The following is a 24,740-nucleotide window of genomic DNA, read 5'->3' on the forward strand; positions in this document are numbered from 1 at the left end:
CGAGAAGATTCGAGGAACGGTCAAATAAAGTTAAAAGAGTTTGCTCAAGATAGATAGACGGGGCCTTACCTGGAGAAAATTAAGGAATGCGGTGTTTGAGGATTATTTAAAGCGATATGGGACAAATATTGGAAACCTTTTCTTATTCCCAGATTAAATATTGATCGATACGAAAACAGTTGGATTTTAAATAATCATAACCGAAGGATGAATCCACGTTGAGAACGTTGGAGCTTAATTGTTTAAAAGTTTCAACAATATTCCACTTATCCGTTATGCAGAGATCTGATATTGAGATAGGATTCGATGAGGTTGGAATTGACCAGAGACTACGGGTACCAAAAATATCGATAGTCTAAAGTTTAATCTTTTCGACAGACGAAGCGTGTTAGGTGTCAGAAGCATTCGTCTTCGAAACGTGATTGGACCGAAAAACCATATTGGAATATAGCATAGGCTGCAACTTCCAGCGAATTGCATCAGAATTCTCCAAAGCTTTCTTCAAATTTAATATAAGCTATTTCAAGAAATACGTGATATGCATTACTTAAAAAATCAGCTCGAGAGAAAGAGATCTAGAATTTAAAAAGCGTCAAAAACACAACTCTCCTCTGTGCTTCACAAGCAATATATATATTAAAAGGATTTTATAAAAATGAAATGCAGTAATAACGCTCGAAGAATCAAGTTACGATTGGGAAATGTGAGCGTGGTTGCTCTCGTTTATCGGAACTTGATTTCAACGCCACTTTCGTGTCCCGTGTCTTCGGTGAGTGGCTGTAGGGCGAGCAGTTTCCGGTGTAGCATACGCTTCTTCCGGCACGGCTACAAATACAAACACACGTGCAATGCGATGAAGAAAGACTCCATTGACCGGTCCTTTACAGCTCGTATCGACGTTAGGAAAAGCGAAGGAAATAAGATGTCGAGTCGCCCTCTGTGACGTCAAGCAGTGGTTCTCAAACCATCACCTATATACCTTCAATGGCGATCGAGACTAGAATGGCGTTTTATAATTATAATAATAAACACTAAAACTATATAGGAAATATATACATCTCTCATTCCAGATTTACATTTTTCGCTGCATTTCAGGTTCTTTTTTCACTTTTAGCCGCACGCTGCCTTCGTATATTCCATGTTTCGAGCCTGTACATAAGAGTGTGTGAAGAGCGGTGCAGGGTCTGGAGGGGGAAGACGAGAGAAGCATCAACATGGCCGACAAGTGATAACGGTTCGCTGATAAGGGCCTGCCCTCTTTTCGACGCTTTAATATCTCCTCCTGTGCCTGCCTTTTTAATTATCTCTCCAGCGATAATGGGCGCTTCGTCCTCCACAGCTTTCCATGGACGAGGAAGGAGGAGAAAGATGATGAGAAGATAAGCCTTTCGGCTGCGTGCGTTACTATAGCTCTCGTAGGCCATGAATTGCCAGGAAAACCAACTCGAAATTTATCCCTTCGACATTAGGAAAATTGAAAATTTCAAACTCCTTGCTATACGCGTCCTTGTGAAATTTAAATCTTTCCCATAGTGTTACTTACTCTACGGCTATATCGAGGAGAAAGGTCGATATCTCTCAAACCGACGTCGATTTCGCATCATGATTTGTGGTGTTACAATGGCTCTAAATCGAAGAGGGAGTAAAAGTCTGTTATCTCGCGGTGTCTCTTACAAATTCTTTCACTGCGGCTCTTGGAAATCCAACCACGCTCGCAGGAAGATTGAAATATTTCTTAGAAAATAGAACGGAAAAATGCAAAAGAATTTTGCCTTGTACATATATATATATATATATATTAAGAATGAGGCGAGGAAGAAAGTAGAATTTTCATCTCGCAGCTTTTAGAACGTCGACGAACCGCCACTTTAATTGCAGAAGCCTCGCCGTTATCTATTATTTCCAATCGCGTCAGCGCCAGGAGACACGATATAGTCTCTCAATTGCCTAGACAGAATGTTAAACAATATTTCATTTAAACTATTCATATACTCATAAAGCCAGTGGGAGAGTTATCGATTATCGGAAAAGTCTGTTGATAAATTTAAATATTTGTCGAAACTTCTTGTTTCCTAAAATAGATACTCCGGTGTATATAGCACAGTGTATTTATTTGTCCGACTATAGGAATATTGAAAAAAAAAATGGAATTTTAATAATGAAAACGTGGCATACATATATATATAAGTAATGGAGGTAGTCGAAGACCGCAGAGTTGCTCGCACGACCACGAGCTGACACACACGGGGGAAACTTTTCTTTGGTAAATAGAGTCGTTATTGAATTCACAAAGCTGTAAGTGATTAGGGGTAACGCATCTCCAGTTAGTCAATCTGGGTGATCTGGTTGATCAATTTTGCACATAGGGAACACGTGTGCCATGCAAGGGAAATGGCTTTCGCGAAGATAACTTGTCCTGAGCGCGTAACAAATGCAATATCGATACCCGATCAGGCTGAAACTCGCAGGAGTTAAGCTCCGAGCTTCAACGTCCCACCCAGAATGTCTCTGTTCGAAGTAAGCTTACTATACGGTATAGCTCTCTATTCTATACTTCCTCCCTCTCTCTCTCTCTCTCTCTCTCTCTCTCTCTTCGACTAAAGCTTCGAAGCGGATCGTTGTTAACTTCCATCGAGCTTGCACTTAACTGCAGCTTAATTTCGTGTCTCGCCGAGATGAGCGGTCCGTCGCGTCGAATTTAAGTCAAGGAAAGAGGAAAAGGGGAGGAAAAGCTTGCAACGTTCGAGGAAGCTCGTCTCTAAGGTTAAAAAGGTGTCGGGCTGACTTTTCGCCAAAGTCCCAGGCTTTTCGGACCATTATTTTTTATTGGCCCGTCGGGGACGATCTTCAATCTCTTCCTTTCTCTTTTCTCCGTTTCCCCTCCTCTACCCCCTCCCCCTCCCTTGCCCACCTGTTTTTTTCTCGCTCCTACACTTATTCCCGCGTCTACGTTTTTCCGGCTATCGCTGCTAAATCGTCGAAAAGTCTTCTCGAGAAGGAGCTTAGTAGGGGAAAAATCAGCGAACAACGAAAAACTCCGTGATTGAACTTGCGTGTCAAGGACACCTGAAAGAATTTACCACTCACCGAGGATAACACTTTTGAATAAGCTAATAAATGGCTACTGAGAAGTTAGCACCCCAATTTTTAAAAGTGGCAAAAAACCAAAGAGTTCTAGTAGCACCCGGAAAAGTTCTACAGTTCCTTGCTATTTTTAAAGAAAATTCTGCACTTTTTGAACTCGAAAAACTATAAAAAGATGATTTGGGGTGCCAACTTCACACTGGTTAATAAATATAATACGAAATTATTATATTTATATACGTAATATTTTTTTATAACTTTTGAATTATAATCAAGAAATCGATTGGAAAACAATAACAAATCTTTCTCTGTTATGTATTAACGAGAGCAAATTTATTTTTTAACATTTTATTAATTGGTTTAATTATTTAAGATACGTTGTAATGTATAAATTACATCTCCAATCTTCCGAAGTAGACAACCCTTTTATTTCTTACATAATGCTTCCTATGAGGCTCTAGTACTTTTATTGTATTTTATTGCAAGATCCAAGTTGCGTCGTGTATTTAAGAACTCTTAGCCTTGTAAACTCTATTGCCTCTTATAATTGTCGCAGATAACAAATACTCGATCAACTCTCATCCTTTATTCCACTTAGCAGCAGTATTTATTGCCCTTAGCTTTATCAACGATCCCCCGGATCAATGAATCCTTCAACGCGCGATACCAATTTTCCTTATTTTTTCAGCAAAATACTAGAGGAAAAAGATTAAAATAGCCGATTAATGGGAACCGTAGTCGAATTGTAATTGGAATGAAGAGTACGTAAAGTGTCAAGTTCCATAAAGATCGTTTTGCCAGTAATTTGATGGAGCAGCGTTTGAAAAATGCGACTCGGATGGTCTGAGAAAGAGGCTGGGAGAGAGAGAGAGAGAGAGAGAGAGAGAGAGAGAGAGAGGAGGATGCTTTGTAGCGAGAACTGTTTAGAAGGAAGGGAAAAATATGAAAAAGGTGAATAGACGGAAGAGAGGGTGCGGATAAAAGTTCGATGGCCAAAAAAAGAGGAAAACCGATGTTGAAAATAATGCGTGATGCGTTGGACAGAAAAATCGCAACATAGCGCGCCGTGCCGCGTCAGTTGTGCTTTTAACTTGTTTCACATTCTTTATTCATCGATCGATCGACAAATTATAAAATTTAGCATGCTACCTCAGTTGCTATGCGCGCGAAAACTACACACAAAACCTTCTCCAAAAGCCGTTTTGATCATGATTGTTAGGCGCAAAGTCGCTATACGATAAGTGACAAACGCAATCCATATGTAAATTTTTAAACGCACGACTCTCCAAATAATGTATATATAGTCGGATTATTTTTCTATATTAAATCTTCAGCACGCGAGCTTATTTTAGCCGCATGTATATATAAAAGCAATATAACCCGGCAATGATGAATAATATCTTCACTTTGGCAAGAGCCTCCCGGAGTGATAAATTATTTAACGCTGCTGCACTAACTACGATTTTAAAAGGCATTATACATATATAATAAATCTTAATTTTGAATATCATTTTTATTATCCTCATATTCGAAAATGCTGCAGATAATTCATAAGGTTTTACTCGTTTACCCTTTAATATCGCGTATAACTTGGAAGAACGACATCGGTGAAATATTACAGAGAATTTGCGTTGCATAAAAATTTCAATGTTTCATTTTACATCGAGTCGTTTTCATCCAGCCTTGAAGTATGAAATAAAGAAGAATCGTAAAAAAAAAATGATTGAATTATCAGCACTTGGGAGATTACTTAAGAACAGATTTGTTTTATTTTCTACGTGAAGTTTGCGATGAAATTCTTTGCGCTGGGCATCTGGCAGGGAAAAGGCAAAAAGCTGATAGAAGAACGAGAGAAGGCGCGGGTTTGCCAAGGCGTGTCGAGACGATGAAAAGCGGAAATGAGCCATTAGTCTCGTGAGGAATATTCAACGCGACGGATTCTCATCGCTTGTTGAAAATCCGAGAGAATGGCTTTTCTCCCTTACTTTCTAACCAAAACCCGCACCTCCCCCCAAGCCCGTTTCAGGAGAGCCCACTATCTACAAACGACTGCACCTTTACGATAATATTTACATTACTGGCGCGCAGGGTTATGATAAATTTCTCGTGTACAAACTAATTTCAGGAAGCGTAAACCTTCTTCCAAGGCTTCCCTTCGAGTCGAGCTGCGAGGCGAGTCGAGTATAGTCCTTCGGAAGCGCCTTTCACGACCCTCGCACACGCCGATCACCCCAAGCCCCCCTCCAAGAACGAGAACTTAACCACAGCTTAATCTCAAACAAAATATTCCTGTCCGCCACGCTGATTCACGCATCATCCACCCTCCTCCCAACTCTACGCTAATTTCCTCAGCAATTTATTCCCAAAACGCCATTCTTACCTCATTATTATGCAACAAACGCGAAGACCTTATCCTCCCACGCGATATACATCGAACCTTTAATAAAAATAGCTTTGATAACATTAATTTAGCGATAATACAGTTGGCGTTAATTGGATGTTAAATGCTACGTGGGTAAATAATGAGAAGGAATATATAGGTAGTAAATAACGAGCGCGGTCTCTAATTATGAGCAGTAATTTATGCGCGCGAGTACGAAATCTGCTCGCAGAGATGCCATTTATAAAGACTTTCATCCGTGCAGGGTGCTCAACCTCACTTTCTTTTCTTGGCCGGCTCTTTGAAAAATCGCGCGTTTTAACGGGGATTTATTTGCCAGTAAAACAATTTACAAGGCTACATAACTCGCCATAGTCCAAAATAGTCCTACTTTTACCTTCCTCCTTATCCCCGCGTCGCATTTATCTTTTTTACCCCCGATAAGATTTATGTAATAAATCGTTTTCACGCTCAATTTCTCTTCCTTCTTTTTCCTTCGCGCGAGCAGCGAGACTCTGCCCAGCAGCAGCCTAGGTACTATATAGCGAGGCGGAGAGTCTGTCTACCCCCCCCCCCCCCCCTCTTTGTCCGCATCAATGTGTGCAATCGTCACATTTTTTTCAATCTAATCAGCCGCAAAATGTACACTCAACCCATCTACCATCGTAGTAGTGATGCTCATCTCCCTCCGTTCCCTTATAACGAGTCGATCGCACCTTTAAGAAAGACCATTTTTCCGCGGCCAACGCAAAATGCCATTCTTATATATAAAATTGCATTATAATGTAAAGCTAATCTTTGCTTTATTCAGTGTCATTTTATTATACTTTTCGCCACTTTAAATGCAGCATTTATCTTTCATACTTTCCGCTCGCAATTCTATAACCATAAAATTTTAACTTCATCTTTATACGGCAAACTGTTCGTTATGCTACTTCCAGGCCGACCACATCGTCATTTCCTGCTATACCTTTACTTTTCCTTGCATCTCGCCTCTTTTTTACGCTCTCCCACTGCCCGATTCATCCCCCCCCCCTCTCCCTCTCTCTCTCTCTCTCTCTCTCTCTCTAAATATATATACACACTATCCTCGTTCTAATTTCGTTCGCCTCTCTCATTATTTATACTCGCAATAAGAACAAAAGCAGTAGCTATAAAATTCTGTGATAAATATTTCTATATCTGTACCGAGAAAAATAATTCTTTCAATCATTTCTCCATCCTCGATAAATTTTATTAGTATAAAACTCTCGAAGAGGGATAAAAATTTATTCGTCCGTTTTTATGCTGGAAATAACATAAATTTCCAAAGAGTTTTTTTCTCTCTTTTAGAGGAGTCATTTTACTGCAGTCGAAGCCAATCTGCTTGTCCCTTAATAGGTACATTTAGCCACCCCATCTTTAGCCCTCCTTGTTCTGCATCGGGGAAATAATTTGGCAATACACACCAACTTCTCGCGTTGTGTCTTCGACTTTCTCTCGTCTCGGTAGGTAGAAAGGGGGGGGGAGGGGGGGGGGGAGGAGGATACGCCAGTCGAGTCGTTGCGCACTCTCTTCGGGGAGGAAATTACGTACGCGCGTCGAGAGAGAAGAGACTAATCCGGAATGAGAAGTAGACATTTTGCCGAGAGGCACTACCGCCGCGGGGAGGTCGTCGCTTTAAGATGGCAACCGCCTCAATTGCGCGAATTAACCTCTAACGAGAAATCTCGACCTCCCTGTTAAGGATTGGAGAAGCATCGCGAGAAAAAAGGGAGGCCAGAGACATTTGGCTCGCGAGAGAGCGAGCGAGAGCTACCGTTTTACCACTGTGTACTGTGCACTCGTCGTGAAAAATTCACTCCCTAACTGAATCTTTTTCATCCGTACACCCTTTCAACATTTCGCAATTTTTCGCACAAATTCTCCAATGAAAACGCAGCTTTACGAGAAACATTTTTAATATTCAATTAAACCATATACATTCGCTCCGCAATCAGTGTCCATGTGTGCGTGTGCTATTAAAATTTATTTTCTTACTTTGGCCAAGGGATTTTTCAACGTTACAGGGACAAATGCGGATTTCGAGGGTTTTTAGCAGTTTCTTTCTGGATATCCTGTCATTAACAACTTACAACTATTCTACCGTAAAACGCACCACGGGTAGAAAAAGAGTCGCGTCAACGTCTCGTTTCTTATCTTATACACAAGTCGAAACTCGATGCAGTGGTTATCAACCGGCAGAAAAAAGATATGTAAAAAAGGTATTCCATCGTAAGTAAAAACAAGCTGGTTTTTAGGTAAAGTTTTCTAAAAATTTGCACAAATATTTAAAGACGTAAAAAAGAAGAAATCTTCAACAACGATGTTCAGCAAAATAAAATTATTCTATTAGAAATTGAATTTCACAACGAATTATCCATACTGTTTATGTATCGCGTAGCGAATAATAGCCAATCGCTATCATTTTTATCTAACCATCATCCGCTAATAAAGACACCAACCACAAGTTTTCTCGTATCGATCATCGACTTATCCAAAGAAATCCAATAAAATATGAAAATTTATTTCTCCTTAATGGCATGTTTCAGGATTTCACGTGGAGGGGCGGATAAGGAGAGATAAGATAATTGCAGGGATGATTGAAGTGGAAAAATTAGTATTAAAGAGCGAGCGAGAGAGAAGATGAGAATAGGTTTTGCGCCCCGTCAATTAACAATGTAGGCAGTTTTGCAGCACGAGGGACGTAGGCTTGGATCGCTAGAACTAAACTGAGAGATAATTGTCTGCTATCAGCTGACCCTTGTTGTACAACGAAGCTTCCCCCGTTCACGCCTTCCTATCGTCGCATTGCCATCGTTGGCCGCGTTGTATTGGTCGAGTTGGCTTTGCCAGCGCAGCGAGCGAGTGTATCCGATGACTCGCGCGCGCGCGCGCGCGCGTTTATCACAATCTACTCTTTCATCGTATTTGTGCGCAGTTCTCTCTCTCTCTCTCTCTCTCTCGCTCACTCTCTCAATTACAACACATTTTTCTCTTCCATCAACAGTCCTACGGGATTTTTCTATTCCATTTACACGTCCTTTCAATTTCAATCACACGTTTTTCCGTCCAACTATTATTGCAAATTATAAACCTTTTGTTAAATTTGACTCTCGCTCTCCCACAGTGTATTCAATTATCTTACGAACACGGACGCACTCACCGAGCGTCTGGATCAAGGTGCGGTAATATCAATGGATTATTTTTCACTGGCTCTCGATATTCGGTGCTTTTGCAGAATCTCGCGCCCCGCCTTGCGTCGATAATAATAATAATACAGCCGTAGCTCGGTGAACTTTCTCAAAAGCAGAAATATCGCTACGTTTCCTCGCACGTTATATAGCTCCGACTGTATCCCACCGACAAAAGCAATCGTAAAATTTACTCAATGATTGTGATAAGTTCTTGCTTCGACCAGCAGGCTTAAAAATAAACCGTGGTATTGACTCTGTGAGTAAGCCAGCTTATATAGCTATAACGGATGTTTGGGATCGTGGACGTAAGAATTTCGCAAATATAATCTTCGCGTATATTCGAGAGTGTACAATTAATAATTGTGGGGCGGGGATTTTTTTACCCGATTATAATAATGCAGTGGCGTGAAAAGCCGGAGGTGGAATCTTGTTAAGGGGGTTCTGGACACACGCGTGTGGTAATAGAAAAAGCCTTAATTGTCGTCTCGAGCAACAAGGGAAATGAAATGACTGTGCGCGTTGGCTTCGGTGTAGGTCGGTCATGCTCGAATCTATCGTGTCGATATATAGTACGTGGTGTAGGGGGGTAAAGCGTCAGTATCTTTTCGAGGCAATCAACGGCCACACGGGGTGCTGCTGCCAGCTCTAGACAAGAAATGAAATTTGGCCGCAGTAACGTCGACCGACGGTATCCTGCTCCCTCCACTATCCCTCCCCTACTCGCCCCATGTATATATACGTATTTTGTCTCTCTTCCTTCTTCTCGCAGCGCCATCTTCACTCGCACGTATTCCCATCTGTCCCAGTGGCGTCGCAGCAGCCCTCCTCTCTCCAAAGCCCCTTCTTCTCCAATCGAATTTGCGACATTTCAACAGATCTCGAAAAATGAAATTCTATACCGTCGTGCTGCCGGTAAAAGTATTACACCGAGACTCTTACCCGTCGAAAACTCTTCAGTTTCACACGAAAATAACAACTGCCGTATTTATTACCTTCCTCGCGCAAAAACGCTCCCGCACTTTGAGAATCAATGTTTTATACTCAAAGTTGTGTCGAGCGAAGAAAGTGCACGGTTTAAACGAAGCAAATTATCAGAACTCGTTAAATTTAATTATTTATCGGGAAAGGAGCACTATGCGAATTCAATAATGAGAGCGAGAGAGTGAGAGAGAGAAGGAGAGAGCTAGGTCTTTTCTTATACTTTTAATTCAATTTTGTCGCTCCTCTTTCTCTCTCAGCGGCCCTTATATATCCTTTAGGGAATTTTTGTAGTTATAGACGCAACGTGGAATCTGTTCCTCGATGCTCGTAATTTTTAGCGGGATTTTGCCGGGGGGGTTCGGCCAGCTACGCGCGCGTAGAAAAAATCGAAGCGAACAATTTCTCGCGTTAAATTCGTTTTAAAAATATTCTATGCAAATTTCTCGTTGTCCGCGTGTGTTCCCCATGAATTTCATCATTAAAATTGGATGGCAAGAAAATGCGAAAAATGTATTCGCGAAGTTTGTAAAATCACTCGTATTATTCGATGCTAATTTTTATTTTATTTTTTGTTTTTACGACAGAGTATAGTTAAAATTATTGGCTTCCGTTAAAAATTAATTGATATCGCTGTTGTCTTCATTCACGATCAATTTTCAAGCAGTCTCTTCAACAGTTTCCCATTTCCTATCGCAGTTCTTTTACTTTTGCACAATTTTGGTTTTCCATATCCTTTTTATCACTCATTCACTTTATGGTTCATTTTTTATCGAATTTTGCTAGAGGATATCGACAGGAAGCTGTACACAGAAAATGGCGCGAGAATAACAAGGGACTGGCCGCAGGGGAGAAAACTGATGTGGAGTAAATGGGAGAGGGGGATAGAGAAAGAGGGAAGGGGGGGGGGAGTGAAGAAGGAAAAGGGTAATAAAACAAAAGAGGTTGGAATAAAATTGACAAAAAGATCATACTTTTACACTATATTCTCGCCAACCACTGGAATACCTAACGTTTGACAGAATACCCTAGCTTGCCGAGGTGAGAAAATAAGCTTCGCAAAGAAGAGAGTTGCGACTGCACGAAAAGTATCAGAGAAAACAAGAAGATGGAATAACTAAAATAGACGAAGAAAAAATTGGCCGTGCTACGAAGGAATCGCGAGTAAATTTGACGCGGGACAAAGAAACTGTGCAAAGAGTTTCTTCGTGGAATAGCAAAAGAGACGGTCCACGCGATGGAATAACAATAATATCAAGGAAAACAGAAAGTAGATAAAAAAAAGCGTTAAGAAAATTACGATGAAATTGGTATTTTGAGAAAATGGAGAAAAAAAAGAGGAAGGAGGAATTATTGGATCTGGAGAAATTGAGGCAAAAACGGTGCAAAGGAGGAGCTGGTAATTGGGGGAGGCAAGGGAAGATGGCGAGGGAATAAAGAAGATGCGGAAGTCGTGAGAAAGGGGTTAGTAGGGTGGGTATGAGGCAAGTGTGAGTTGATGGAAACTAGTTGGGAGGAGAAAAGGGGGTGGTATTGTCTCAACGATTATTTATGGTGAATTTTAAACCCCTAAGTGTGGCTGCAGTAATAATTAACAAAAGGCATTATACCGTGGCGACCCTCCGGCTAAAGGGGGGGGGGGAGGGGGTGTCTCGTTCGTTCCTTCATTCGTTCATTCTCCAGGAAAGATAACACCTGCGACCCAGCCTCGATTGCCCAGGGCTCATTTACTAATGACTACGGCCCTATTCCAGCTCGCTACCAGCTCCGAGTAATGTGCTTCTTCTTTTTCCACTTTAAGCCCTTGCTTCCCTGCTTGCCCGCTTTTCGAACGTACGTTATTCGCCCACAACTCGCCCTTTTCTTTCCCATATTAACGTTCGGATACCTCCTAACCACGTAAGCTTAACATATAATACCGAACCATTTTACTAATTTACTCACACAAACTTTCCTATCTTATAGCGAAACCCAGCAAATACCCACCGAACTGTGCCCTTCGTTAAGTAGCCTTTTAACAAATTCTTCCTTGCCACTTTGCTAAAACTGCTGAAAAAATAATTCATCTTCCATCCAAGAGTACTATACTTTCTTAAAATTCAACGTTTCTCTTTTTTCATATTGTAGTATATACAAATTAATTATAGCAATGGAAATTGGTAAACCAATCTGTTGAATTTAGCAGCGAATTCGATTATCGTAAAATTTGTTTTTGTAAAATTGAGACACGATAAGCCTTTATAAATATAAATAAATAATCTTTCGATATTTTAACGCGTCTGACCTTTCTTGCATCCTTTGTTTATCCTTATCAGTTTTTTCTCTAGCGTTATCTCGGGCCTTTCCTCTCCGCTCCTGAGCGAGCGTGCTTTTTCACTCGTTCGAAACCTCTCTCTCTCATAAACATATCGCTCTTCCGCTCTGTGATTCGTCACGGAGAGGAACGTTGGCCTGGCGTTGTTGCTGACGCAAGGAGTCTCGTCGAACGTCTTCCCAGAATGGCGTTTTTCTCTCTATATATCTTTGCCTGATACGGTCCTCGAAGCAGGAACACCCCTAGGATTCCTTCACAATCCCCTCCCTTCCCCCCTCACGTTACTTTTTATCCTTTTCCCTGTCGATATCGCTCGCACACACATACACACACAAGTCGCTCTATTTATAAGGACAGAATAAGTTGGATTGGCGCCTACTATGCATTTTGCATTCCTGCACGACCAACGGTACACGCATTTCTCGACGAGCTATGCATTTTTCAATAAAATAAATAATTTTCCCTCTTAACGCACACCAATATTACAATATGTATCATGGTGTAAGAGATAAACAAATCATGAGTATAGTCCACGGACAGGAATAAGTTGATAAACGTTTTATGTAAATTAGACTCAACCTTCAATAAATATCAAACAAAGTGATATTTTAATTAAAATGCGTACATTAATTAGTTTATTTAATTTTTTTATTGATATAATATGTATAGTGTTATCATTTTATTTTTAACGATGCTGGATATATGTCATTTGTTCAAATATTTCGCGATTGATAATTGGACGCCTTCTTTTCTCGTAAATTACGCAATTTACGTACCTTCGCTTGAACGAGATATAAGGAAGCAGCAGCGAAACTTACTGGAAGAGCGCGCGAGTAGTTAATCGTTGAAATTTAGAACAGTTTAAGTGGCATATGGTGGCATTTTAATTGACAGTCTGGTTAGATCATCTGTATAAAGCATCCAGGAAAGACAAACGTTTCAACGGACAAAGATGAACGCTTTGCACCACGTGGGGAGAGAAAGAGCATTGTGGGAACCGAGTAGCATGCCACAGCCGTATGTTTCGACAAAAAAAATTTCCAACTCTCCAGCTCATATTTTGTACATTTGCACCGTCTCTCAATAATCAGCAAATTAATCTTGTAGATCAATTTTTAGAACACTCGAATTCATCAATCGTAAGTAGATTTTCGAATACAATATTAGTTGATCACTGCAGATGTAACTGCGTAACGATGGAATCTTGTAGAAAAAGAAAGCCAGGGTCGTGAAGAAGATAGTCGAAAGGTACGGAAATCGCGTTAGCACTGGCAATCTTTGTAATCGTAGCAATAAAGTTATCACGCCTAGCGAAGGACACGAAGGAAACTTGCGTGTTCGTTGTGAAATGCAATAACCGCGATTACGTAGCATGTAAGTAATATGTAACAGCATAGGGAAGAGTTAAAAGCCCGTTAGACGTTGCAAACGAACGGTACGAATTGAATTCTTCTTGACGAAGGATTTCGTGCACGAGACTATCTCGAGAACATCAGTCAACAAGGCCTTATTTACAAATCATTTATAACCGCCAGCTTAATAAGCTATTCAAGGCCGCAGCCCTGGCGTTATAATTATAAATTAACTTCGGCAGAATTGAAGCTGCTTTCCATAATCTAATATCTAGTTACGTGCAACCACATCACTCCCTTAATAACGCGAAGGCTTGCAAGGAAAACCAGCGTGATTACACATGCAAGCTCTCTCTAAAGCAAGTTTCAGAGGAATAATTAAATACACACTTCCACGGTTAATTGTACGCGTTTATAATGCAATTGTTTGCATTTTGTTCAATGCCGTTTACTCGACAACAGTGTTCTGCTGCAAAGAGGAATAGTGCTGGTTCGAGATAAATACCTTTCATAGGGTTTTCTGGTTTTTCTGCATTGCTCGCGAGAGTAGCCTGTCCAGTTCTTCTTATCCGACTACCCACAGATGCACTGTATCTGTGCCTAGTCGATTACAAACGTCTGCAAAGTCCAACTAGTCCAAGTTGGCGTTGCACGAAAAGACCCGACCAAACGCGCGGACGTACGAGAACTGACGAAGTTCCACAAAATTTAATCGAATCTCCGAGCTCCCAACTCCGTAGCGTTCCTCGTGCGTCGACGATCGCCGCTGACGGAGAATCACGAATGTCGACGAGAAATTCCGATTCCGTATCGGACTGACGCGAGATTGCACGATTCACGTCGAGCAACCACGAATTTCCGCGGAAATATCCGAAACTCTATTCTCCACGAGGCAATGGACGAAATATTTTTCACGCGACCAACTACACGTTATATTGCGATATAATAGGATCCATTGCGTAATCTATGTACGCATGGAAGCATCCAGCTTTAACCTGAAACAGACAAAAAGTGCACGATTAATTGAGAAACATAGCGTTAAAAGTTTTTGTACAACTTTTTTATGAGAAATATGTGATTTTAGTTTTTTGCAGAATTTCTGGTAGCGTAGAAATACTTTTAGTACTTTCTAAGGATATCCATACGTGTTTCGCACACATAAACACAATATGGACGCAATTTGGACATTATGCGCTGTATTAGGGTGGTATGATAGAAGAAAGTTTTGTATGTAATAGATATTTTAGTGAGTTTCTTTTAATTATATTGGTAACATAGTAGAAAATAATACACGTGTTCGAATAGTAAATGCCACAGGACATGCAACAAACTAATAAATATTCCCTGTAGTTCTCACCATAAAATAGGAAGAATGAAATCAATTCCAGTGATCATTACACATCCCATCGTTATTCCTCCGCCCCATCGCGTTGAAATCTAGAAACTTATTTACGAATCTACAGAGGACGAATCTCTGGGGCGTTAGAGTATTATTATTTATCTCACGAACGAAACGGAGAACATGCCTTGACCATTAAAATTGTAATCGTTCGATTCGAGGCACGCTAGTTTTTTGCAGAAGCTCATATTTCAAATTTCAGGTAACCCACATGGTGAAAAAAAATTATTTCGATTAAATAATTCTTTTCTCCGCAAGGGTTTTTTTTATAACCATGGAAAAAACGCGTGGAGTCGAAAAGGACAATAAAGTGACTTTAAATTCTGATCTTCAAGCGAGAAATAATATTTTTCATCTGATAGATTAACTACAATTTTGATTAATTTTCCGAAAATCAATAAATAGCAAAATTTGTTTAATTATCAAGTTGAATGATTTTATCACACGTTTGGTATTTTCGACCTATTTGCACTGTTATATTTATTAAAAATGAATCAACACTACATTTAAAGGTTTGACTAAATAAATAAGTTAATTCTAAAAATAAATATTTTAATAAGCAAGAGTAAAATGTGTGAGCTGATACGAAATCAAAATAAACAAAGATACTATCGTTTACTAAACATTTGGAATATTACCATTCCTCTAGCTTTTATATGTTCTCATTTAATTATAAAATTGCTAATAAAATATGAGGTTTCATTAAAAATATTGGCCATAAAATCATTTATATCATAAACTTTGTAGTAACTTTTTTTTAATAAACAATCAGTTTATTCGGAAAATGGTTTTTAGTATTAAGTAAATAGATGTTATTGTTATACGTTTTATAACATTTTTCTGATTAAACAATATTTGAGTTATCAGCTTTTCATAATTACAATGTAAGAGCTACAATTTCTCTCTCTCTGAAAGGCATATTTATGTAATATATACACACACACACAAAGACTCGATATTTATCATTTACATTTTTTCCTTTCACCAAAGAAACAAAAATATACAGAAATTCGAAGCGTCCTTTACGTAAATATTTTCTTCGTCCAATTTCAGAACAAGTATATAGATTCTATTCGTCGATGATAAAAATAAATCATTTCTAATTAAAGTAATATAAATCTTAGAATACAAGGTTCGTTAATTAAGAGACATAACAGGACGAAAACATAAAATAATAGGAAAGAACATTTTTGACGTCCAACTGTACATTATACGACATTATGGAAATATCTATTACAGAATAAATATTCAACGGTAAGTGAAAATGATTTTAAGCCGAGAGGTGTGAGATATAAGTAAACTTCCAGCCACGTTAAACTCAACAATGTACAATAACAGTATGTAATGCCACGTGGTAATTATTCGAAGAAAATGCTCATGTTCCATGGAATGAAATGATATTAACCAATTTGTAAAGTTAGAACTGTGATATATAGAGAGGGGGGAGGGGATGGTCACATCACGTGTACCGGAATAAATATTTAGGTAAGGTTAGCTGGTATGAGACAGAATTTCATTTTACTGTATATTGCAGTCAAGTTGAATGAATACTGCTGAAGTAAGGGAAAATATACTATATTTCACCGTAAGAGTGTTTGCACTTTATCGGCCTGAGACGAATAGGGCCGAATATATGAGGTCCATATTTAGATACGCTTGCATCTCGAGTCAATAAAAAAATCGTAGGAAATGCTGGATATTTCTGGTCTGAAATCTGACGAATCTGCCAGACGAGAGGTAGAGGCTATATATATGTTCTCAATTCGCAAATGCATCCGTGGACCGGTATATAGTAAAGTAAATTTGTTTTGCATGGGGAGGGGATAATCAGAATTTAGGAGCGAAGCATTTCGCTGCCGTGAAACGATTATGTGTGTCAAATTATATTCAGGTTGATAAGTGTAATTATCGTTGGCTGGGCGATAAGCGTGAAAGACTAGTGGCCTGTCACGCATGACGCTTCTCGATTCGTAAATGTTTGTAATGTGGTTGCGAGCTACATCGGTCCGGGCAAGGTCAAATGGGGTCGTGGCGAACCCATTAGTCACCGGAGGAGTCGATATACCATCGCGCACTACGCCCTTAGTGCTTCTCCCTAATGCTCTCCAAATTAGCTCCCACGTTTCTTTCTCAGAGATTTGAAAGAAAAAAAACTCTCTTTTTTGCTGCCATTATCGTCTATTGGATTTTCGAAAAAAAAAAAGAACAATTTTACGAACACCTATAAGAGACCAAAAACACATTTATTCCATTTGCCCATTAGAACGTAATCCGACCAAAATGAGACACGGTGGAACACGTTCATTTTTTCTGAATAAACACGATGCTATAATGAAAGGTGTAACCACTTACCACATTTATCAATAGAATAGTTAACACCACTGTCATAATCACAAATGATAGTGGCATTCAGCTTGACAATGCAAACTCTTCTTTCATTGAAAGCAAACGATAAATGTCTTAATTAATATTATTTGATGTTTGGTTGATAAATAATATTAGAGACTACCAGTATTATATTTGTGTAATACGTAAGTGTAGCGTGAGCATATACCGTGACTCATGAATGCCCATTGAGATTCATGTAAGATAAATTCATTCTGTAATTTTAGTACCCGCACATACATGAAGCGCTGCATGCATTATGAGCCAAACAAAAAGCAAGCGATGAGAGTAGGTGTGCATATTGTAATGTCTTTATTATGTTTCTCACTTGAAAAAATTTTTTTGAGTTTGCCTTAATATAAGCACAAGGTTTTAGGGTATAGCGCGCACGCGCGCGTTTGGGTGTGTGTGTGTGCAAGCACGTCTGATCGTTATAAGTTATAGCTCAGCATTCAATTTTATTGGAAAAAAGGATTTTAGATTCACCTCATTCTTTTCTCGTACATTTTATTACTCACTTCTGAAGAGAGTCGTAACCCAATTAATGGAGTTGGTGCATTTTACCTTATCTTGGGTCAAAGTGCCTATACTTAAGAGCCTTATAGAATAGCGTTTGGAATTCGAATTTCCACAACAGTTTCTTTTCCCATTCTGTATTTATCGAGTTTACGTATGTATTGAACGTCGTTTCTCTCTCACGTTTCACCCATTCGATTTGGAGCACGTAAATTAAGAAAACTGAATTCACCTTTCCATTCATTGTTTCTTTGAGTGAAATTCAGGTTTTTCACCAATTCCTCACAAAGAAAACTTTGCAATAATGTAGTAGACGAGGTTTGCAATGAAAAGGAGTCAAGGAAACTATGCGAGATCCATATTTATATCTCGAAAAGAGCGAAGAAAGATTTGTTATAAAGAAACTAATTTTCCAACATTAATTCGACAGTGTTTCACGGAGAATAGTCTGAAAATTAAAGTGCGACGTGTCTGGTGGAGCAATGACCTTATCGAGCGAGATACGAGATAACCAATTTAAAACGGAAAAAAGATGTGATCGAAACTTAGAAAACAGGAAACATTATTAGAGATTAGGTTCCGAGGCGAGAAAATATAAAATATTGTTTAGAGATAAGTAAGGCTATCTCCAAGTGAATAGAGCAAATAAGTTAAACAAAGGGGAAATGGAGAGAAGAGAAATGTGAAAAAGTAAAGGAAAGTGGCAGGGAAGACACAAGAAACTTGTGCCCATATTTTACCTCCGTGTTGAAAGATTGAAATTCAGCAAGGTAGAGAAATGAAAAAATCGCTAAACTGGGAAGGAGAGATGAAAGTGTCATCTCATAAAGGAAAAAGAAAAATTGACAGGAGAGACGTCATAAATTATATCCCATGGCGTGAACGAACGGTAGGAAAGGTGAGTAAATTGAAACAAAGCGGATGAAACTTGTTAAAAAAGTAAACGAAGATGCAGGATCGACTTGTTTTCTTTTTAATATACACACGTGACATGCCTTGTGTGCAATAAATTCCAAACAAACTCACCTATAGCACTTGATTAAAATTTTAGACCTCAAAAATTGTAATATAGCATCGCTAAAACGATTTATTGGCAAACAGATTGCTTTTAAATCCAACATTTTATCCTTCTGAAAATTTCTTTCCCTCTCTTCAATTTGGTACAGATTAATCTCACATCCGATATATATTAGTACAACAAAAAGCAAAGCGTACGAGGAATTGAGATGAAAAAAAAATAATAAACGAGAATATTGTTCAACATATACAAAATACAGAAAATCTGAAATGTTAGCTTCATTAATGTGATGGGATGGAGAAAGCGTGATTAAGATATTTTCTAGTTGCATGAAATAAGTGGGTATTGGGTGAGAAACAAGGAGAATAGGAAGGAAAATGGGGAACGAGGTTGCACCCCTGCGAATGGGGAATATGCGAGGAATTTAGGCCCGAGTGAGGATGACGCGTTTGCACGTTGGGTGGAAGGAAGATCCACCGTTGTGAAGAAGAGGAGGGAAGAAAAGAAAAAGAAAGAGATTTTGAGAGAAAGAGAGAGATGGAAGTAGTAGCTCGGAAAGCACGGGCTGGGTCGGCCTTTTGTGCGAGAGACTCTTTTGTCGTTGCGACAAAGCCTGAAGAATATCCATCCTTCAAATGTGGAACAGCTGCCATCGAATGGGCCTGCCGGCTTTTTTAGAGTCCCGTGCACACACCGCATATAGCACGGATAGACGTGTGCATGGTTTGTACTGGCCTGTGTGCTCTTCCGTACTTTGCCTACGAGTTGGACGAGGAACTCTAAATGGAGGAAGAAAAGGGGGGGGGGGGGAGTGGAAGAAAGAAAGAGAGAGAGAGAGAGAGAGAAACGACCATTAAAGGCACCCAGAGAAATAGAGAGAGAGAGCTACATTGTTTCCAAGTGGCAAGATTTCGTGCAGCCTGCCTTTTAAGCGATCCGTAGGAGCCTCTCGGCCTCCAGTTACAAATGCGCGATAACGTATTTTCCTCTTCGTCTCAGAAAAATCCCAGAATTATCACTGACGGACCTAGTCCCTTAGATTTCACACCCCTCCTCTTTAAAGGTTTTATTCTTTTATCAAAATCACGGTTACATCCTTAACAAAAACATTCTCGTCTCGATTTACTCTTCTCCAACATTTCTAAACTATGATCAAACATGGCAGTCTCGTAATTGCAGTGTATAACTCGAGGAACGATCGCTAAAGCTTGTGCCATATAAACTTGAAAAATTTGCGGAAAGAGAAAAGGCTAAAGTTGAACGGTCACGGAATGATGGGAGAGAAAAAAGTGGAGCTGGTACGGGGTGAAATTGAGCTGGAAGAAAGTTTGTGGGAATAGAGCGAGGAGTTTGAGCGTTTTGGGAATATATCATTGGCGTGCCTGTGAAATAAGAGCATTCTGATTATGCGGTTGGCGCAGTGCATCGTTGAAATAGCGATTAGCTCCCTGATTTCGGCTCGGTTGGGCAACAAAGTTCCAAATGGGCCAGACCAGGTCGGACCAAGATAGAAAGTGCTTGGATATGCTTCTATTGGCTGTATGTGTGCGTGTTTAGGGGTTTGTGTAAGGAGATGAGGGAGAAAACGGTGGAATCCTGGCTAGCGTGGCAAAGTTCCTCCGCAGCACCAGATGAAAATGCCTCGGTGCCGGATTAGCTTCAACTCTGCTCGATTATATCCCCCCCCCCCTCCTCTCCTCTTTTCAGTCTTACTCACCACTCACCCAATCCCAGCGGATCTCCCTGCATCGCCATTTCAACGTGGCCCACTCCACGCTCGTGTATGTGCGCTATACACATTCCTATATAATACATGTATGTGTGTGTGTGTATACGTTTCACCGTCGGGTTTCCGGTACGCGTGCTTCCAGCCTCCGCCGACCGTCCAGGGCTGTCTTCAACGACTTCTATTCCCCGCTCATCCCGCAACTTTACACGCGCTAACAAGATCCCACGAAATTCTCGCATTATCCAGCTGAACGTTGCACGGACACCGCTGTACAGTATTTATTCTACGCTATCTGTAAACTTTCAGCAAATTTCGAATAGCGCTTCATAATTGGCTGGGTGGAAGACTGAGACCTAATTGGTCTGGTATTAAGAGTATTAGTGGTGTCCCTTGGAATAAATATAGATGGACGGAATTCATGAATATTTCGGTATAACGAGGCTGAAACAGATGCAAGAGGATTTAATTTTATATCGAGATGGAAGAAAATTAATCAAGATTATCCCATTCGTGTTACATCATCGGAATGCTAATGAGGTGGAGAAAAGTGGCTGAGTAAGAGGCTTCCTGAGGTATACCAGGTTAGGTTAGGATGTTGCTCTCGCATGGTCGTGATCCGCTCGTTACGGAGTTCGAGGCACGCGTGTGCACGCGTGGGGGTTAAATACGGGGCTGTTCGCACGTTCGAGACGTGACTGTACAATTAAGCGGGTGGCTGAAATGGAATTAGGTCTGAAAAGTAGGATGCATTTAATGGGGTCCGATGCACCACGTAGGCTCCGTTTGATTTATGAAAGTGGCGCAGCCCCGCGAACCCTACGTCCACTGCAGCTTCCCATTTCTACCTTCAGCTGCCAACTTTTCCATCCTCCCACCCTCCCTCTTCCTCCTTCTCTTCTCATTGTTCTTACTTACAAACTTGCCCAATTTTATTTGTTCGCTTTAAAATCTTCATCCGCTCTTTCGCTTGTAATTTCCACCAACTTCTGCCCCACTCAAACTGCGTAATTAAAAATTATTTTTATTTTGCTGCTATCTTTGCTCGTAATCCCTAAATGAGCAATCGACCTAACGAAAATTATTCGAAATGGGATATACACGCCCCAGAGCACATACAGGCATAGCAAGAAAATGTTACCTCGTTAACTATAAGAGATGTGAATTTTTCGTGTTAAACCTTTTTCGAGCTTCTTTCTGTTCGCATTCCAATAAGCCTTGGGCAAAAAGTTGGTCTCTCTTAGAGTTACGCAGATGGATAAATTTTTAGGTTTTAATAGGGTGTTTTAATAAGTATTTCTTGATCCTATATATATATATTCTGCGAAGAGATCAGCATGTCTCGAATGGTTATTTTTATTTAAGTCAAAAAATAAGAGAGAACGTGTCTCGAACGTGAGATGAAGAATCGCTGAATCCTAACCGGATTTGCTTTGGTCGAGTGGCGTTTATGGAGATTCACGCGTGACTATGCCAAAGTTTGGTAAAGGCGCTTAAAGTGACTGACTGAATGGGAGACGCGGTGTCGTGCAGAGGAAACGCCAAATTAACCGCATCACCCCCGCACCAACCCGCACCAAGGGCCTCTAGCATAAACCACCTATTATCGCTTCATGCATTATACATGTATTCTTATACCCCCTTGACTCTCCAAAATTACGCCAACTTGTCGGAAAACTAATTATTTGTTTGTCAATGTTTCTAGGTCATAATCTTTTCTGCAGTGTCACTGTCGGTGGTTTTACTGCGGGCTTTCCACCTAATCAGCAAGTTTTCTTCTTTTATTTGAACACTGACGCGGCGAATAATCCGGAAAGAGACTAATGGTCAGATATATACCCTGTGTGGTCCTCGTTTTTTCTTCCAAGAATAATAGAAATATTTTCAGATGACTAATACGGTTTATGAGCGAACGTTTAGAAGTCTTGCATCTTGCAGGCTCGTATAGATGGGTCTTCGGATTAGAGGCTTAATTAAGATTCGAGGCTCAAAGCGTTCAGGTGGTCGCCGAAGATCCATTCCAGTGGTGTTCGGACCACAACTTCCGGTCAATAGGTCCAATCGTTAACGCTCCAGGGAAGCGTACAGGCTATCCCGGTAGAACAGTACAATAATTATGCATGTTGAATTATAGAACGATGATAATCCCAAACTGACAAAGCTGTCAGGATATCATACATTCGAAGGTCGACTACGCGTAAATTTCAACGAGGCTTGAATTCTTTATATGTACAATCATCAGACTAAAAACTCTGTCCCTCATTTCTACCTTTGTGCTATGTATAATACTGCAGATCGAATAAATTTATTTTAATACAAAAATACTTGACATTGCGGCGTATACACTTTGAAATGTGTTGCTTTTGTTACGAATTTTGTAATTATAAAACGTTATTGTTGGAAAATTTTATTCATTTAACCGAATACACTGTAATTTGTTGTAATAATAATTTTGGAGTGGTATGTGTTTTCAAATTATACAAGTTATATGGGTAACGGTGTACTTGACACAAATTCATTGAAGTTTTTATGTGCAAATAATCTTTTGATCAAGAAATCCCCGCGAACAAGAGAGATGATTAAATACCGAAGGAATGCAAGAAAAAACTGTATTTTCAAGTTTTTGAGTCGTGGTGAAGTTCGTTGTGGTTGGAAAAACTGAATTTCAGTATTATAAATGGACAGATGGGAGAGATATGTGATAAAAACTTGAAAAGATTTATAGTCTGGTTCGTGGCGATTTTAGAGTGATTATGATTTCGCGAAACTATGCCAAGTGGCAAGCCAACTGGATTGCGAGAATTCAAGACTAGCAACGCATTATCTATATTATTGCCGTAGGCGTATGAGTAAACGCGTTAACTAAACATAATTGCCTCTACGATCATTATGGCACTAAGCATGCAATAAAACAAAAATTGAAACTCTGTGCCAAGCATCATCGCGTTGACATCCTCACGAGCTATACCGTGAAAAACTGCCTGCGACTCTAAATATATTATAAAATAACGCGTTAAATGATATTTATATATATATATTAGAATAGAATTAAATGAAAGGAATCGACGTTAAAGCGAATGCGATAAAGCGAGGTGATATAACTACGTCAAAACATATTTTACTGGATTATTAACAGGTAGGAAACGTGCGATGCCATTAATGTTTGAAAATATATATAGAATATTATATTGAAGCACGTTGAATGAAATTATGCTTAAATGAAGTTATGTTAAAAGGAATAACGTTAATTTGCATTGGGCTGAATTAGATGAAAGAAGAAGGGGTGGAGGGAAAGGGTTGGTGATTATTGAAAAATGGCGCTTTCATTATCGGATAAAGTGGAATTTCAATAGAGAAAGTAAATTTGGGCGAATGTGCTGGGTCAATTCTGGTCTCGGGGGTGTTGTAATTGCGGCAGGTGATTTCGCTGCGTGGTAAATACAACTTTGAAAGCGAAATCGTGGCGAGGCACGACTCGTGTGTCTTTTATTCGTTTGCGCGGCATAAAGGTGGACGCGACAGGAATTTCGATGTCCAAGTGTAGGAAGGGCACGCGGAAGCACCGAATTAGGAAGGTTAGGAAGTCGTACAGCGACGAATGTTTGGCATTCTAATGAGGAAGCCAGCGTTTATGCGCTTTTAAGGTCGATTCACATTAGCCCTCTCGTAAACACTACTCTACCTTCCTACACACTCTCTCACGTACAAACAAATCCTCCCATGCATATCATGACAAATTGCAAGAGAATATATCTCCACTCTTTATTCCATTAGTATATTTTTCATAAAACTCGAAAATCCAACAGATGCACTTTTGTAATACGAATTAGTCGAATAAATCATGTTTCCAATGGCGATGTAATTTGCATGAATTTCCATCACGTCGATGCATATATCAATTTAGAAACTGTAACAAATACTTTACGCTACATCCGGTCACTCGATACTTCGTGCAACATGGATTGCACTTGTGAAATAAGGAATCAAATATTTATAGTACTTGAGTATACACCTTATTGCAATACACCGAAGAAGAAATTTTAATTTGGACAGTGCTAATTAAAGCTATATACACAGTTTTAATAAATACCTGATTCATTTGAAAAATAATGATTTGAATTTCAAAATTATTTAATTAAATTCCTCTTCAATATCAAGTAAATATTTAAATACCATTATTAAAAATAAATATTTTTATCACACAATATTTCTCATTAATACCAGAAGAATGTAAAGAATATTAAAAATGATATCAATGTAATTAACTCAGACTATTTTTTATCTACATATCAAAATTACTTCATTCCAAATAATCTTTTGCATAAACACTCAATCAAATTTCGTCAGAACGCACAAAAATTCACAGGAAGGAA

General features: G+C 39.5%; 1 long non-coding RNA gene across 2 annotated transcripts in view; it reads right to left on the reverse strand.

The window, feature by feature from the left end:
• The window catches only part of LOC136780416 (uncharacterized), a 32,642-nt gene extending 18,330 nt beyond the window's left edge, over positions 1 to 14,312 (reverse strand). For both annotated transcript variants that reach the window (XR_010823757.1, XR_010823756.1), the window contains exon 1: positions 13,829 to 14,312. This is a non-coding gene — a long non-coding RNA (uncharacterized lncRNA). The remainder of the gene's footprint in view (positions 1 to 13,828) is intronic.
• Between the last annotated feature and the right edge of the window lie 10,428 nt (positions 14,313 to 24,740).

This window comes from Prorops nasuta, unplaced genomic scaffold (genome assembly GCF_024137725.1).
Source record: "Prorops nasuta isolate Cenicafe-Biocafe unplaced genomic scaffold, Cenicafe_Pnas_1.2 PNAS00019, whole genome shotgun sequence".
NCBI classification, from domain to species: domain Eukaryota; kingdom Metazoa; phylum Arthropoda; class Insecta; order Hymenoptera; family Bethylidae; genus Prorops; species Prorops nasuta.